The sequence below is a fragment of the Alligator mississippiensis genome, chromosome 5 (genome assembly GCF_030867095.1).
Source record: "Alligator mississippiensis isolate rAllMis1 chromosome 5, rAllMis1, whole genome shotgun sequence".
Lineage (NCBI taxonomy): Eukaryota > Metazoa > Chordata > Crocodylia > Alligatoridae > Alligator > Alligator mississippiensis.
Genome location: NC_081828.1, coordinates 62,376,797 through 62,393,103, shown reverse-complemented (window position 1 = coordinate 62,393,103; position 16,307 = coordinate 62,376,797). Strand labels below are relative to the sequence as shown.

The 16,307-nt window shown below is 45.2% G+C and overlaps 1 long non-coding RNA gene across 6 annotated transcripts in view; it reads right to left on the bottom strand.

Annotated features, from left to right (window-relative positions):
* The window catches only part of LOC132250820 (uncharacterized), a 372,117-nt gene that overhangs the window by 222,235 nt on the left and 133,575 nt on the right, over positions 1–16,307 (bottom strand). Inside the window, exon 1 of one of the 6 annotated variants that reach the window (XR_009462456.1) lies at positions 4,338–4,516. The exons of the other annotated variants lie outside the window; for them this stretch is intronic. This is a non-coding gene — a long non-coding RNA (uncharacterized LOC132250820). Of the gene's footprint in view, positions 1–4,337; positions 4,517–16,307 lie in introns of those variants that run through there. 6 annotated transcript variants of the gene reach the window in all.

Genomic DNA, 16,307 nt, shown 5'->3' with positions numbered 1-16,307 from the left:
GCTGTCGGTGGGCTTTACTGCAAGCTGAGGTGCTGGATGAGTCCCACACGGCAAGGGAGATCATGGGGGCCATGAACTGCATGGTGCAGGGGTGGCTCCTTGGGCAGGCCAAGCTCACCTGTAGGTTCATGGTCACCGACAATGGGGCCAAAATGGTGAAGGCTGTCTGTGAAGCCAACTTTGTTGGCATCCGGTGTGTGGCACATAAGCTGCACCTAATAGTGAAGGATGGCTTGGAGGGGGACAGGGCTGCCAGTGATGGCCCCACCACCAGTACTTCTACCAGCCAGCTGATTTTGAAATGCATGAAGGTGGTGGGCTACTTCCACCGCAGCATCAAGGGGGGCAAGATGCTGCGGGAGAAACAGGCAGAGCTCAGCATCCCGCAGCACAGAATCATACAGGATGTGGAGACTCGGTGGAACTCCACATATCTGATGCTCAAGAGGCTGGTGGAGCAACAGAAGGCCATTCATGAGATGGCCTTGCTTGGGGAGATAGGGATCAGTGCCCCCCTGCACAGAGCTGAGTGGGATACTATCTCCCAGATCCTGGTGGTCCTCAAGCACTTCCCCGAGGCCACCAACACCTTTAGCACTAGCAATGTTCTCCTCAAGCAAGTGATCCCCATAGTGAGGCAACTGGAGAATCAAATGGAGAAGTTCCAGAGGATCCATGTTCCTGGCTGGGACAGGTTGCTGTCACCAGACATGCAGGCGCAGGTGAGGCAACTGAAGGAGGGCATCAGGAGATGGCTGGATCCCTTGCAGTCTAATACGGTCCACATGGCCTGCATGTGCGACCCAAGGGTGAAGGGGAGTGTGTGCACTGGCAGCCCCAAAACCCTTGATCAATGGATGCAGGTGCTGGGGAATGAAGTCAGGGAGGCCAAAGTGCAGAGGCGAGGGGATGTGGAAGAGGGGGATCCACTTTCCCGTGCCAGCTCTCCCAGCAGCAGCACCGGCACTAGCACCAGCCAGTATCCTCCATGCCAGCCATTACCAATGTGGGCCATGGGCATGGCTTCAATGCAGGGGTCCAAACACACCAGACCCCAGCCTCGGGCAGGTAACACCGAGGCTTCTGTGGCTACCTATCTCACTGAGGGTGTGGAGCCACTGGACTGCGTCCCCTTGGCCTACTGGGCAAGCCGCAGCCAGATGTGGCAGGATCTGGCCACGGTTGCCTGGCAATACCTGTTCTGTCCACCGACCAGTGTTCCAAGCGAGAGGGTGTTCAGCATTGCTAGGAATGTTGTGACACCCCGCTGCACCTGCTTGGATCCTACGTTGGTGGAGCAGCTGGTGTTCCTAAAGGTGAACCTCCCACTGCTGGGGTTCCCCAAACTCCACCTGCAGATGGATTGAGTGCCACCCTCCTCACTCCATCTGCACCAATTTCCTTTTCTGAGGTTTTGAAAAGCCAAGTAATGCCCTGCTCTCAGCTGGAGGGGGAACTTACTGCATCACCAGCCAGCAGGGAAGAACATGTCCCTGCTGAGCTCATTCCCCTGCCAGGACGAACTTGGAGGTATGGGATTGGGGCTATGGGGAAGGAGGAGGCCCCAGGTCTTGGGCATGACCACTAAAACTGCACCCTGCCAGGGTAGGGAGGCCTGGTGAGATTGCTGGCAGTGCGGCAGTCCCATAAATGCCAGGACCAATGATCCCCTGGTGAAAGGTGGGTAGGAAGCACCATAACCTCCAGCTAATGCATGTATACAAAAAGTCCTGGCTGGGGGAATGCCCAGACCTGTCATGTCTTTGACAGGCCTGACACTTGCTAGTTGCAGTGCAGTTGTGAGGCTCCCGGTGAGCTCAGCTTAGCTGCCTGGGATGCCAGCTTTAGGGTTGAAAATCCCTTTGTCGGGCTGAGGAAGTACCTGCAGTTGGTCCTGGATGGAAGGAATATTAAAGAAGCCAGAGGCTGGCCTGGCCCACAATGCAGGCAAGAAAGCCAGTCAGTGAAAATGGAAATGGAGGCGTCAGTGGGGGGAAGGACAGGCTAGGGTGTGGGGTAGGGGGGAAAAAGGGGATGTAGCAGCTCAGGTAAAAGTGCAGAAGTGCCTGGGGTGTCAGATGTCCAGCCAGTTGCAGTGTGCCAGACTTCCACTGTGTATATTGAGTCCATGAGTTTCTGTACCTACTACCTAGGAGGGAGATGAAGTGCAGTTCATAGGCCCAGCTTTGAAAAGTGGTTTGCATTGTAATTTGCTCCCTCTCAGGATCAGGCCTGAGAGACTGGAGGCAGAATGTATTTTTGGTGAGGAAGATGCCCCCCACAGGTAGTTGGGTTTTGTTGTCTTTGATAGATTCTGGTGTGCAGTTTGTGGGGTACTGGAGATACTTGGCAGGTTTTGTGTTTTGAGCTGTAGGAAGTTGGCTTCAGTTCTGGTGATGAGGTTTGGTGCTTGTTTGAATGTACAAACCACTTTTGGGTACCTTTGATGCTGCTGCTGATGCTACTGGTGTTGAGCCAGCTGAGTTATTGTACCTGTTGACGCGTAAAGTAGAGGACTGGGCATGAGGCTGTAGAGGAGGAGGAGGCCTCAGTGGGGCACACTGCCATGTTGTGCAGAGGCCCCGGCACCAGGAAGAGCATACCTTAACATACACACAGTGTCACCCACCCACATCACAAGTTTTGCCTGTCAGCAGCTTGGGGTGCAGGGCCCTAAATGACAGACTCCTGCAGCAAGACACATACAGCTAGCAGGCTTCGTGGCCTGGCAGGGCCCAGCACTCACTTGGCCTGCTCTAGGACACATACTCACAGCTGGCAGGCAGGCTTCATGGCCTGGCAGGGCCCAGCACTCACTCAGGCCTGCTCTAGGACACACACTCACAGCTGGCAGGCTTTGTGGTCTCAGTAAGAGCTACCACCCCTGCAGTTTTGACCCCCCTGTGTTGTAACACATAGATGTGATAGGAGTTTTGCTTTCAGGAATTTGGGGTGCAGTTCCCCCCAAACCCCTGCACTGATCTTGAAACTTGGCAGGTTTTGTGTCCTGCAGAGACGGTGGCCTTGGTGAGTTTTCAGCCCCCTGTGGTATAACACATAGCTGTGATATGTTTGGCTTTCAAGAATTTGGGGTACAGTTCCTCCCAAACCCCTGCATTGATCTTCTTGAAACTTGGCAGGCCTCATGCTCTTAGCAGAGGCTACCATCCCTGCAAGTTTCATCCAAATCATACCTAAAACAACAAAGTTATAGAACTTTCATTGATTCCCCATTATATCCTATGGCTGGATCTCTGAGGCGGCTTCAGCCGGATTGAGGCGGAAACCTGGTCTGGAGCTCCAGATAGGATCACGGCCATCCGAAGCCGGATTGGATTGCTACTGACTCATGCAGCCCTACTATCCATACATGCATTGAAATGCATGAAATTATTTTCCCGTAAGACAGTACTGTCCCTGACAGTACTATCTTACAGTGGAGTTAATTAATTTACTCTGTGCTAATACCAATGCGCATGTAGATGGTGATGCTTTACTGCAGAGCAAATTAGTGTACTCCACAGTAAAGCACATGTGTAGATGCCCCCAGTGGGAAATAAGTGCCTAGGGTCAGCATGGCTGAGAAGACTGTTGGAGTTTGAGAGGATCACAGATTCAACCTAAGTCAGCAATATGACACAATTGCTAACAAACAAAAAAAAATGCAAATAAAATTTTGGCCTGCATCAACAGGTTTATTAAGTGCAAGACACAGGAGGGTATATTGCAGGGCTGGGTAATTATTTCAGGCAGGGTGCCGCTTACTGAGTTTTGGCAAGCCATCGTGGGCCACGTGACAGGCAGCCAGGGGCAGATAAATATTAATTTCCTAAATTTTTAGGGGCCCAATGGGCCAGTTAGAATGGGCTGGTGGGCGACATCTGGCCTGCGGGCCACATTTTGCCCACCCCTGGTATAGTGCCACCCTAGGTGAGGGTTAACCAGCACTAATTGGAGTACTGGATGAAGTTCTGTGCTCCACATTTTGAGAAGGATGTGGACAAGTCAGAGAGGGTCTAGAATCAATGATAACAATTATAAAGGGGTTGGGAGGCAAGTGGCACAAGGATACATTGAAAGAATTTGCATAAAAAGCAAGTAAAATGGGGGAGGACATTATAGCACTTTTAAAAAAATATGAAAGGGTCCCATTAAAAAGAGGAGCATCCCAGTTGAGAATCATTAAGATGCAATCTAAATTTAGAAAAGTTATGGAGGGGGGCCTTGAAGCTACAAAGATTAAGAATCACCTATATAAATGGTTCGAGGTGAGGGCAGCAGAAGCAGGATCTAACCCTACCATACCTTGCTCTTTCCACAGTCTGCACTTTCCTCACCTCCTTTTTGCACCTGAGGGGGCAAGAGTAGCTCCCGCCACTGAAGCTGCTCCTGCAGAGTCTTACATGCTGGCAACTTTCCTCACTGCATCTTGCAAGTCCTGGGAGCATGGGAAGAACAGAGGGGACAAGCTCAGCTGCAAAACATGGTTTCAGGCCCATGTTGGCCTGTGTGTCTGTCTTCCAGCCCCGTTCTCCTCCCCCCCCCCCCCCCCCCCCGGAGGAATATGCTGCTGGGAGCACAGGCAAAGTCAGCACAGGAGCTGCCAGGGGGTGGGGAAAGGAAGGGCAGTCATCCCCAAAGGAGCAACCACAGATACCACTGAGTAGCTGGGGCATCTCAACACACCAGAGTGGGGGAAAGGGGTTACCTCCTCAAACAGGTACCAAGTGACAGAGCATCCTTAACAGGATCACACAGTACTGAAACAAGAAGCTGGACATGTGAATTTTTCCATTTACAAATTCTGTTTTGGAAGAACTTAAAAAAGACCTTTTAAAATTTCAGAGCCGTATGGCTCTGAAATTTTTAAATTTCTGATCACGGTTCTCCAGGCTTCATGGCAGCCCATGCTGAAGACAATGGAGAAATTATGAAAACCTTGGGAATCGGCAGGAGATTGTTGCATTTCTCCCACTCAGTATGAAAAAAATTAAAATCAGCAGAAGCATTACAATCCTTTCCTTTGTCTGCTGATGTACCCAATGCATTCACCATCCCAAGTCCCATTATAATTTATTGTGTTACACTTATCTGCAGAACTGCACCTTGGTTTTCATTTTCTTTTTTTTCCACCCCCTTGGGAGAAAAAGAAAAACATTAACAAAAAGCTCTCTTTTCAATAGTTGCTTTTAGACATGTAATAATAATTAATAATAGGTTTATAGTAGAATCAATATATTTTGGAGCTAGGTGAGAGAATATAGTATCTGAACCACTTAAAGCTACCAATTCATTAGGTTCAAGTATAAATAATTATTATTTTGGTAACATTAGCATAAGAATAATATTTTAATATTGAATTATAAAACAATAGAAAAATATACTGTGCAATTCCAGTGTCTTCAAAGGAACTATTCCAAAGTCACACTAGGGTAAGGCAAAGAAGATTCAAGCCTATACATGTCTCCTAATGTAAAGATAAATTAACAGGACAAGCTTTCAAATAAAGCAGTGATTCTCAAACTTTTTAGATTCAAGACACCCTTCATTAGACTGAAGGCACCCACTTGGAAAACGCTAGATCTCAGCTTTAACTCAATTTTGACTATGGAAAAAATAGTAGACCAATTCTTCTACTACAAAGAAATCATAAATGTTTTTATTACCATGGATTCTTACTTGAAAACCCTGGGTTTACCTTGTAAATCATGTGTAGGTGTTCATACAGAGTGCAAACAAGCATTTGTAGGACCCAGTTTAGGTTTAGATGGCTTCACTTAAGACACCTAAAATTAAAGTGGGAGAAGCACATGCAGGAGTTACTCATTTTTTTGGGTGCACCTGGAGGTAAGAAACTCAGGAAGTATGGGCAAAAGAGAGTTGGTGGGGCTTCAGGGAGGTAGGAGCATTAAAAAAGGCCCAGTCAGGCTCAGGGTAGAGGACTAAGAACAGCACAGTCCCAGGGCTGTGATGAGTGGCTCAGCTGTCCAAACCCCAGGGCTGTGCTGTGAATATGTACAGATGCTCACTAGATCCAGTTAACCCTTTATTGAGCTAAATTTAGTTTATCTCTGAGGTGACCTAACTTTAGATCAGACATGTCATTTTTAAGGCAACCTAAGTCCTGTGAACTCCTGCACACCAGGGCATTTAGATTAACCTAACCCTGGGTAGGTCAATCTAAGTGTAATGCTCTCATATACCCAAACCTAACAGTGCTAACATTGTGCAACATCCTTAAAAGAATCTCATAGCACCCTACCTGTGAATCACCGATTTAAAGTGTCTGCTACTTGCAACATTTGCAAACAGGACACCGAGCTACATGGACTTTTGTTCAGACGAAGTATGGTAATTTTTTGGCATTCATTAGCAGTTGCAAATCCTTGATTCTTCTATGGGCACCAAAATGGCCCCACAGTATGCCAACCTTTTTATGAGCCACCAGGAAGAAGACTTCCTCAAGAACTGCACCATCAAATCCTTTCTATACTTGAGATATATTGATGACATCTTCCTCATTTGGACTGAAAACCTACAGTCTCTGATTGAGTTCCATCAGAAATTCAACAATCACCATCCCTCCGTCCAACTTTCTCTAGAATACTCCAGCACCAACATCTCCTTTTTGGACACGATGATCAGTATCCAGAATGATAAAATATAGACCACGTTATACAAGAAACCCACAGACCAACATACATATCTGCACAGAACCAGCAATCACCCTAAACACACCAAAAAAGCTGTGATATACAGCCAAGCCCTCAGATACCACTGAATTTGCACTGAAGAGAACACCCGGGATTGCCACCTCACCAATCTTAAAAAGGCTTTCACCCAACAAGGACACTCCTCCAGAGAGATAGATTGCACATTTGAAAGAGCCACCTGGATACCACGTGAAGAACTGCTGCAGTACAGAAGAAAAACCCCCACAAATCGCACACTGCTGGTTATGACATATCACCCCTCCCTTGAACCTGTATGGAAAATCCTCAAACAATTGCAACCCATACTAGAAAGAGACTCTATTCTTAAAAAGATCTTCCCAGAGCCACCCATCCTAGCCTTCAAACAAGCACCGAACCTCGCCAGCCTCATCACCAGAAGCAAACTTCCTCAAGCCCAGAACACACCAAAAGGATCCAGACCGTGCCATGACAAGAAATGCAAAACCTGCCAACACGTCTCCACCACCCCCACTATTACTACACCCCACAACAGAGCCATCAGCATTCCTGGATCTTACAGCTGCACCAAATGCCCGGATCTCTCCAATCTCTCAGTCCTGATCCTCAAAGGAAACTTATACAACACTTCCCAGAGACGAGCCTATGAGCTCCATTTCATCAACCTACTAGATACTAAAAATCATGGACTAAATATAGACATTGGATTTATGACACATTATAACCTGCCTGACATCTGACTCCCCAGGTATCTCCACTTTCATCCCCCTTCTCTCTCTCTCCACCCCCCCACCCCAGCCTGTCTCTCACCCATTGACTCCTCAATCTACATTTTCACTGACTACCTGTCTTGTATGCATACCAGCCCAGCCCAGCCGCTGGCTTCTTTACTTTTCATTCCATCCAGGAAGAGCACAGACCAACTGCTGAAAATTCCTTAGCCTGACAAAGGGTTTTTGAACCCAAAAGCTTGCTTAATTGTTTTCCAACTATTTAAGTTGGTCTAATAAAAGATACCAGATTCACCCAAAGAACCTTGTCTGCCTATGTCCATAGACCAACATGGCTACAACCTACACCCTTGATTCTTCTCGGATTTCATATTTCCAGTCCCTTCACTAGTTAAAACCTATTGTTTGTATAAGATCTGGCATGATTTATTCAATGATGAAAAATATGTTTTTAGACACAGTCTTAAGTATTTAGAAATCAGGGTCTGCTCCACTCCCTCCCCACAAATCATAATACTTATTAGAATAATACATTGCAAGTGGGTTGCCTTTTTGCTTTCACAATTTTTTACCTTCAGATAACATTTCCTCTGCAACCAGAAGGGCTAGCAGAGTACTTTAAGGGAAGAAAAGAAAACTAATAGTTGCATGTAATCTCTTAATTAAAACAGTCTAGTGTTTAAGAGAGCATCAAATATCAACACACTTGCAAAGAAACCATGAAAGTTGGCAATAGTACAAGTATTGTCAGAGTAAATTATTTACTTTCAATGAAGAAAAAAAATACAATAATAAATAAGGCTAAACTTCCCTGAGAGACTATGCATCTCCATTCTGCAGTGAGATACATTCAAATACAAATGATAGCTGCTTTGGCACCCAGAAGATTTTAGTTGACTGAACTTTTCTGACTAAATATTTTTCCTTTGGAAATAACTATTTATCACCCTCAAAACCTCCCAGGTAACTTCTGATTTTGTTGAAATTTGCTGGAATTTCCTTTGGGGAAAAGAAATCAAAACATAATGTTCTAATCCAGCACAAAACCAAAGTTCAAAATCATGGCTCTACTAAATTACAGAAAATATAAAGGGTTCTGAAAAATAAAGTTACATCACTTTCACACTATGCACATATTACACACACAAAATATTACAACAATATACTATACAGCACAAGTTTACAAATAAGAAATCATGCCACAAAGATCATATCTCCAACAGAATTTTAAAGCTTAATAAATAAAAGAAATACTGTAATATACAGTAAACTGGACTTTAGTAAATCAAAGTATGTCACAATTTACTTAAAAGAAACCATTTAAATTGATTCGCTCATGAGCACTGTTATGCTGAGAACATTGAAAATGGATTAAAGGATTGTGAATAAAAGGGAGTAATAAGTGGCAGGACTTGGACCTAGAGAGATGCCACACGGATGAGCTTTAGGCCCAGATTAATTTAACATTTTTATCAAAGATAAAAGAGGAGGGTAAAATGGCATATTAATTAAGCTTCTAAAGGCTTAACATTGGGAGGTTCTCTAATGGGGAAGTTAGTTAAGCAAAATAATACAAGAGAGTTAAGAGACTTTGGAAATACTAGAAAATAGAACAAATTATGAAAGCTAATATTTCTGGGGTAAAATAATCTTTTTTGCAAATTAGATTGTGAGTAGCATTAACTCTGATTTTAATGCAGATTTATCAATTATTGGTTGAATGGGGTTGTGGTGTCAGAAACAGCCTGAGCATCCTTGTACCATTCATGAGCATTCTTCCACTAGGGAAAAGAGTTCATGCAATTTTGGAAGCTATATGGTGCAATACATAGGTCACTAGGCTAGGATTCAAGTGTACTATTCCTAACTCTACCACAGACTTGCAGTGTTTTCTTAGGCAAATTATTTACTTTTAATAGAACTAATTTTCCCCAGACTAAATAGAGGTTTTTAATAGTTACATATCTAATTTTAAATACCTTAAAACCTATGCATGAAAAAACAATGTAGAATATTGTAATAAGTGGGCATCCTGGGGCCAGTCAGTTGTTGGCCTGCCCACTTGCCTTAGAGATAACCGCCTGCCTTCCTCTCCTGCCATGCATTGATGTTAATGATTATGTGATGTTAATCAGGTGGGAGGCTACTCATTTACTTGCCCTGGTGACAAGGGCCTATGTACACAGCTCTGACCATCCCTGTACTGTGTCCCATGCCTTGCAGATGTTCCTCCAGTGCTATACACTGGGACCTAAGCTCCAGAGTCTCATGTGGGACTCTCACTCCCCTCTGGAACTCTTAGTCTCAGTGCCCCTGTAACAGGGAACCCTAACCCTGTTACTAAAAGACAGGGTGGTCCCTTGAAATCCAGAACCTTCCAGTCACAGCTGGCTGGTCAAGTAGGGGTTAAGGCTCAAGCCCTGCCAGCCGGTTAGGTGACAGGAAGAGGAAGACCAGGATCCTACAAATGGCAAGTGGAGAAGGCCAGAGGGGCAGCAGGGAGGCAGACTCCCAATGACCACGGTGCCATGGCTGCAGTCTCTGTTGGAAGGCTACGCCATGGCCTGAGCCATCCTCATGATCATCTAAAGTAAGCAGGCATGTTGCCTCTCTCGTTTCTGTATTATCATTTTTCCATTATATGGCTACAGAAGCCTCTGTTTTGGGTTGAATGTTAAGACCGGTGGTTTGGGTGAGGCTATTTGGTGAAGGAGGAGGCCTCATTAAGGGCCCACTGCAGTGTGGAGACCCCAGCGCCAGAGAGGGCGCAATATTCGGGGGTGAGCTGACCCTAGCACCAGAGAGGGTGCAGTATTCGGGGGTGAGCAGACCCCAGCGCCACAGAGGGTGCAGGAGTCCAAGTGAGGGGTTTTTTTGAGAGCTAGAGCCTGGGAGTCAAACCCTTATTAGTGGGGGTTTTTGACTGACAGGCCTAGCTAGAGAGAAAAGGGGTAGGACCACAGTGGACAAGACCCCAACATAAAGAGGAATTTACAAATACCATCTGTGAGGCTTGGGCTGCGGTGTAGGGGAGGAATGGAGCCACAGATAGCACACCCTGGCATCAGGGTATACAATGGGCAGCCTCCCACTGAATTAACAACAATTAATTAACAAGGTGTGGCAGGTGAGGAGGCAGGTGGTTGACCCATAACAGGTGGGCGAGGCCACCAGTAGACAGACCTTGAGCAGGTCCCCCCTGTTACAGCCCTGCAGATGTTCTATGTCCTAGCACCCAGCCTCTTATCTTCCATTGGGCTCCCAGCCCCTATCATTACCTCTGACTCAGGACCATCATGGTCCACTGCACTCAGGGCCCCCAGCACCACCATTCACTGTGGGCTCCAAGCCCCATCTCTGGGCTCCAAGCCCATACTACCAGGATTGGGGCTGCAAGCCCCATCCTCTGCCCTCCCTAGGCTATAATCCCTTATTGCTTTGCTCAGGAACTTTGCTGATAGCTCCCCAATGCTCAGAGCCCCACCTGGAGCCTCATTCCTGTCTCCTATGTGCAGCCTCAGAACTCATCTGTGAGTCTGGACACTGCCTCAGGTCCCTACACCTGACCTGGGTCCTGCCTCAGCACTCACCATGAGTCTGGGCTCCCCCTGCTTGGTCTCACTACCCACCATAGGTAGGGGAGGATGTGGGGCTGGAGTTAGGGCTACTCGCCTTTCACTGGGGAGGTGGCTGGCCTGGCATTTCTGCGGGACTACCCTGCCATAGGTAGCCCCACCAGGCCATCCTTTCCCAGCAGGTTGCAGTTTTCGGTCATACCCAGGACCATGGGGCCTCCTCCTTCCCCATAGCCCCAGCCCTTACCTCTAAGGTGTTCTGAGCAGCAGCTCAACCAGTGATGTCTCTCCAGCTGCTATCAGCACACTGCCACTTTTGCTGTTCAGCGCCCTGCTCTTGTAGAGAACAGCTGGGTCCTGTTCCCCAATCAGGCAGTAGTGCCTAATTGGGATTGCAAGCAGTTACAGGCTGCCTTGCTGCTGCTCAGGCCCCTGCAAGTAACAGATCACACTCTGTGTTCTGTTACAAGTATACAAGTATAATATATTTATTAGACCATTCATTTTTGCATAGTTGTATAAGGCAGCTATGCAGAATTTATATGGCACACATCACTGTGGTATCTGAACACTTGACTATACACTTATCTTCACAATGCTCCTGTGAAGTTAAGTAGTACTATTATTACAGTTTCACAGATTGTATTGTGGCCAAGAGTGACTAAGTGACTTGCTCAAGGCTACACAAGCAATCCATGGTGCAGTATGGAACCAGGGTTGTTAAAGTCCTAGACTAGTACCCAAACTACTGGACCATCTTTCCTATATGATCCAGCTGTGACTTAGGACACAGCAAGATATAAGAGTATTCCTTGTTTGGTTCTCTCAAAATGGAAAAAGAATTTGGTCTTTTTCAAATAATTATTATACAAGATGCTCTGTCATCATAATCAATGCACATATTAGAACATTCATAATTAGAATAACTGGACTAGTAATATCCTTGGCCTACACAAAGAATGCATATTCCTCACCCCTAAGAAGTGTAAAGTCTAAAGCCTTCATCCTATAACATAGGGGTGCTCTACTTCCAGGCTGTGGGACTTCCCACAGGTCTGGAGATTTGCTGGTGGGAGAGTGGTGGTACTTCCTGCCAAATCTCTGGTCACATAGGGAGATCCTAGCAGGCAGGACCAGGCACACTGAGCCCCTGAGTCTAATCCTGATGTAGAGGGCCAAGAGGGGGAGCTCCAGGCCACCAGGAACCAATCCCAAAGTTCAGCAGGAGGCTTCAGGCCCCTAGTAACCAACCCCAGTGCTCAGCAGGCAGGAGGGGGCAGATTTAGTTCCCCAGGAACTAATCCCAGCAGGAGAGGAGTGAAAGGGGGCAGCTCCAAACTGAAGGATTGTCTGTTTTAATTTTAGAGCAAGTTAATACTGGTAGGACTCCTAGAAAAAGTGCATTTTGAGAAGAGAAATGATAGGGGGTGGGAAGGGCATTCCAGACTTGATATAATGGCATAACAGGAGAGTTGGAAATATTGTTAAAAGGTCCAGAAAAAGAAGTGAAAAATAGCCTGCTTTTGACTATTGAACAGTTTGTCTTTGGCCAGAGGACAATCTAAAGGTTTTTAACCTGCAATTTCTATTGTAGCAAAATCCCCAGGTTTGTTTGTTTTTTTATATCTTTTTTATTTTATTTTAAAATGCATTCCCTCCCCCTCCCCAGACATTTCTGACTTGTTCTCTCCCTCTCTATTCCCTATAGAGAAGTATAAGTGAGCTAAGACACAGGATAAGCTTCAGCATTTTATTTTGGTAGCAAGTTGTATTTGTTTTGTTTTTTCTCCTTCTTTATATTGTATAATGATTATGTTTATATTGATTTTTACTGTTCTATATTACTGTTTTACTGGTACTATATGATTTAGGCCTACATATGTAAGTTAGCATAAGTCATGTCAAGTTTCCATCCTGTCCCCAGGCCCGGTTGTGTAACCCATGACTCACACCTACTCCTCCTATGTAACTTGGTTCCTGAATGAATGGGAATGAATGAGGGGGTTTGAGAGACAGTAGCAGTAGGTCTAAAAATAGCTCCCTCTAAATGACCGAACCATCAACACCAATACCTGGACCAAGGACCCAGCCCTTGGAACCACCCTCAGCATTCAAGAAACAAAAGATGAGGCAACCCACCATTGTGCCAAGGCTGCACATGCTCTGTAAGAACACCTGGAACCCTCTGGAACAGGACTGACATTGCCTGGACAGGCCCTCCCCATAGGAGATCAGAGGTAGTCTGCCCCATAAAAAGGGGTAGTGAAGAGTGACTCCTTGTGATGCCCTCTCCATCTGGACCAGAACCACGCCACACCACCTATCCACCAAGACGCCCTGCTGGTGACCCCCCTCTGGACAACACCTGCTGGACAAAGACCCCTTTCCAGCTTGGATAGGTAGGTATCACCCGCCATGCCCTCTTTAACCAAGGACTTGGACTCTGCTTCTCTTCCCTATCTGGACTCCAATCCTTCCGCTGAGTCTCTTTCTCCTGCTGCCGTTGTGAGTGCTTGCGTGTGTATGTGTGTGTGTTTGTGTGCACGCGCACGTGTGTGTGTGAACCATTAACTTTATGGGGCTGTGTAGTGTGCTGTCTGTTTAATAAGCCTGTTATTTGAACCCCTGAGTTGGGTTTTGCTTTACTATAGTTCTGGCCCTGCTCCAATCTCTGCTCCTCACCCCTCTAACTTCTGTCTCATTTCTCCCTCTCCTGCTTCTGGCTCACTGCCACCTCCAACACCTGTCCTAAGCTCCTCTCTGCCTGCAAACATTTTAAAATGTAATAATTAAAAATATACTAAGGAAAACACCTTATTTCCTTTCCTATTTTCCCACTCAATTTAATGTTGGGTTGAACCTATTTATAAAACCAAAGCAATTTTTTTAAAGCCACCATTTTGTCTCAGCCAAGCATAATCAGTGAAATTCAAATTGATATGTAAAAATTGCTTGCAGTGCTTGATGTAAATTACAATCTATAAATTCATTGCTTAAATTATTTGACAATCACTTTTATATTCATTTTGTGCTAAATACATCAAACCACCATAAAGTTGTTTTTACACTAACACGCACCAATTGCTTTGAGACACTGCTCAGGTAACACCATTCCAGCATTCATTTAATATTTAAAGCCTACTTAAATGCAGGAGACTCACCCAGAGTGAATGACCTTCCTAACAAGCAGCTATTCTCCATCAAACACAGGGGAGGGAAAAAGAAGCAAAATGAAAAAATCCTGTTCTAATGTCAACAACTTTTATTTCTTATTTGGAAACATACAACATGGAACCAAACCTTAACAGAAGATAAGGAATATGCTTATGGAGAAGGTCAAAATAGCACAAGGATGTATTTGTTGAATTCCAAAGAATAAGTGCCTTGTGGGTTTACAGTTAAGTTAATGTACTAACCTATAAAAATCTACAACCAAGATCACAGCTTAGCTATGCCAAGCACTCTACAAAATGTAAGTTATACAAATATATAAGCCCATAGTAAGAGATGTGGGATACCTTTAAGAGTGTTATGTATAAGTTGTTACATTTGCCCGGGATTGCAGGAGGGAACAGCAGAAGTATGGGCAAGGTACTTCTCTCCGAATAAATAAGCATTATCATTCTCTAAGCTTAACTCCTTGATCTTTTGAGAACAACACATGGTACCAGGAGCAGGGTGTGAGGAAAGACAAAAAAAATGGAGCATCTCAGAATTCCAGAGGACTTAAAGCTGTCTAGCAATGCAGCAGAAAATTGGAGAAAAATTAAACAGAGCCTTACCATATATATGAAGGCCAGTGGAGCTACAGAGAAGGAAGATTCACTCAAGGTAGCTTTTTTTTTTTTTTAAATATAGCAGGCCCAGAAGCTCTGTCTCTTTATAATAGCCTACACCTGTCAGAAGCAGAACAGAAAAGCTATGGCACAGTAATAAAAAAGTTTGAGGAATATTGTATACCCAAACAAAATGAAACCTTTGAATGGTATAATTTCCACATGAAACAGCAGAAAGGAATGTGAGATAATAGAGGAGTTCACCAAAGACCTCAGACGGCCAAAGCCAGATATGCAACTTTGGAGAACTAAAAGAGTCCATGGTAAGAGACCAAATAGTATTGGGTATAACAGATACAAGCTTCAGGAAAAGACTGCTAAAGGATTCTGAGGTTAATTTGGAAAAGGCAGTTAGAATGTGCCAAGTGGCTGAGATGACAAATGCCAGGCTGCAGGAGTTAGAGGAAAAAACAGAACAAGCTGAACTAGACAGGGTTACAAGACTGCAAAAACCTAAGGCTACACACAAACGATACAAAAAGGAGGACCTCATTATGAAGCAGGCAAGTGGAGGCCAAAGAGAATTGCTTGAAGAAACATTGGTCAGCTGTAGATTCTGTGGGGGTTACCACAAACCTATACAATGTCCTGCGTTAGGTAAACACTGCAACAAATGCAAACAATTGAATCACTCTGCAAGAGCTTGCAGAAAGAAGCAGGATGCAACACACAAGAAACAGTAGGTGCATGCACAATGAGGAAAAGGAAGAATTCCTCACTGGGACAATGCAAAAATTTATTCTTCTGCATCTTGGACACCAATGGTCTAATGGTAACTTTTAAATTAGATACAGGGGCACAGGTCTATGTAATACCAGAATACATTATTCAAAAAATGAAAACTAAACCTGTGTACTACGAGAGTAAGAAAGTGAGACTTAAAGAATATAATGGGAACATGATTGTGTCACAACCCAAGGGTGTGATTTTTGTTTGTGTGCGCTTCGGCACCACTGAATTATTTTCCTGCCGTTTGAAGCTTTCTTTGCAGTGTGCATTTCTTCTTTGCAGCATAGAAATGCACGTTGCAAGGAGTTTCCACCATTTGTATTCTAATTCAAGCCCCATTATTGGCTTGTGTAAAATTATTCACACGTGGCGGCTAGCGATTGGCTTGCTAGCCGTATAAGAGGCTTGAGTGGTTTCCACCCAAGTTGGAAGACTCCACGACTATCAGGAGGAAGAGAACTTCACGTCTCGTGAAGATCTCTAAGCGCTGCAGAGCCTATTGGACCCAGCGTGAATATCAAGAAGGCAACAGGGGTCTGATCAGCCTCTAGCCTCTCCCCGTCGCCGAACGATTCCCTTGACGTACCCTTCCCTGCGTGCAAGTTCCACGGAGCCTAGCAAACTTCGTGTGAGTCTATTCAGAGCTCTTTGTTTCGAGTACTTTCTTCGGTTGGCGTGACGGGCTCACTGTTTAGAGCCTCCAACCGGATGGGCTAGAAGAATGTTCACAGGAAGAAACTCTAG